This window comes from Pteropus vampyrus, unplaced genomic scaffold, assembly GCF_000151845.1.
Source record: "Pteropus vampyrus isolate Shadow unplaced genomic scaffold, Pvam_2.0 Scaffold42, whole genome shotgun sequence".
In the NCBI taxonomy this organism is placed as follows: domain Eukaryota; kingdom Metazoa; phylum Chordata; class Mammalia; order Chiroptera; family Pteropodidae; genus Pteropus; species Pteropus vampyrus.
Genome location: NW_011888823.1, coordinates 5,079,727 through 5,082,029, shown reverse-complemented (window position 1 = coordinate 5,082,029; position 2,303 = coordinate 5,079,727).

The following is a 2,303-nucleotide window of genomic DNA, read 5'->3' as shown; positions in this document are numbered from 1 at the left end:
GCACACCAAAGCCAACTACAATAGTGGATTTAAGCAATTGCCTTAGATTATTCCTCATTTTCCAACTATCCATCCATCTACCCACCTATCCACTCACTCAGCCACCCATTCATCCACCTGCTTATTTATTTATTTTAAATAAAAAGTCATATATCCAAAGCAAAATTTTATATAACATAAAAGAGCTTGTAGTGACAAGCAAACTTTCTCTTTTCCTGCTCATCCTTATTCCTCCAGTCCCTCTTCCCAATTTTTAAGGTATACTTCCATAGACATTCTTTTCATAAAAAGCATTATAGTTAAACAAAGCTTTATTAATTTTAATATTTCCTGCTTCCTCAGATGAGAAGCTCTTTCTTGGGGGTCTGGCTCTGCCTGCCACACTTGCTTGGGGTGATGAAATTCAAACAAGATCTAGAGATGATAAAACTAGGAGTTGAGAAGCAGCAGGTACTCCTGGAGGGAACTCAAACATTTCTACATCATCCCCTTCCAGGGTGGTACCTGACTGGGAAAAAATTGGATCATAGCAAGTCCTCGAACATCATTTCTCTGCTGACTGATGTGGTTTTGGAAACTCTATCCCATCCTCCTAACTTCTCCCAGCTAGGTTTTGAAACTCTTGAAGAATGTCTCATGTATGCTGCACAAATCAGTTTCCCTGACCATCTCCTCTAGAAGTCACCATCTTTCAGCTGTCTGTCCTGGCTTTCTACTAGAGTGCCTCTGACTTTGCAAATGCCACAAGAGTCAGTTACATTTTGGATGGCTACCAAAAAGAGGCTGCCACCACTGGTGCCTGCCTACTCTGCAGCGGGAGGAGATAAGTGTGTTCCAAGAGCTCTGAGCAAAGTGCTTGGAGAGGGCACTCTGAGGTGGGAGAGAGCCTTTTGGATCTGGGTATTGGAGGCTGCTCACAAAGGGGCACCTTTGATCTGGAGTCTATGTCAGTGGATGAGGGCAGACACTATTCTGGGAAGGAGAAACTAACAAATGAGACACACAAATCTGTCATCTAAGACTATTGAACTGCACTCTGTGCATAGCTGGAGCTGCCTTTGGTTTGCCACCAATTCGAATCCTGACTACACAGGGCTCAGGTGAAGCTCTGCCTCTTCCCAATCCAGCCCATCATGGACTTTAGTAGCATTTAGTAGCAAAATCGACAAGCATTAATTGAGTGCCAACTGTTTGCCTAGCATTGCTTTTGATCTGGTGCATATCAAGAAGCTCTCTCCCTGGCCCCTTGTTTCACTGGAGTTGGGTGATGTTGGGGTGAGACAGGACCCTCCCAAGTCTCCTCTTCTTCTCTGTTTGTCCTAGGTTGTAAAGATTTTTTTCATTACTTAGCACCCATTGAGTGGTTGGCAGTCATGGCCAACACATGGCCTCAAGCTGGTTTTCTGGAATCCCAACTTAGGTTCGGTGTTTGGAGGTGATGAGACAGAGAATGAAGGGGAGAAGAAGACGGGTCACTGGGTCTGGCGGCATCAAAATCTTTTCCATCTCAAGGTCCTGACAGGTGTTTGGTGGATGCAAAGAACCGTCCAAGCTCTTTGGGTGTAAAAAAAAAAGAAAAGGAAAGAAAAGAGATGAGAATACTCTTGGACTGTATGGCAGAGAAATCAGAACAGTTAAACAGCTTTCCCAAAGAGGCAGGCAACGTGAAGATGGGACTAGACAGAGACCCCGACACCCTGGAAACCAGACTGCACACTCTGCTTCCTAGTGTTTGAGATTTCTTGATGCTGCTCACTTGGAATTCTCCGAGAAAATCTGAGTGTCTCCACACACTGGGGAGGAGGCCTGCTCACAGGGTTTTAGGCTCTGTGACTTATAACTAGGTTAGCAACAAAGGAAACCACATCACAGCTCTATAAAGAGGCACCACAGCCGTGCAGGTGGGACTGCCTGCCTTGGGAGAGATGATTGGAGTTCCTTGATATTTGAGAACAGGAGTCAGTCCTTATTTTCTGAGAAGAAGTAGGGTAAAGATAAAAAGGAATCAGTCCATGAGTTGAATATTTGGAAGGGTAGTTAGAATGCTCACCCCATGAGCTTTTGCAAATGACGAGAAGAGTTGTAGCACCTTTCGAAATTTGGGGGAGTTGTGGGTTGCACTGGAAGTCCATGCGAACTGAGTGGGAGGGGGAGGGAAGTGGTGTCTAAAAATATTCTGCGGAGGAAGGGCCCATGAGGTTATCTCCCCAGGGTATTCCATCCACCCTGGCTAGACTCTGGCTCCAGTTCTTTGTCCAGTTCTGAGTACAGTCATGTGAACAGAGCTGGAGCTCAGTGACAGT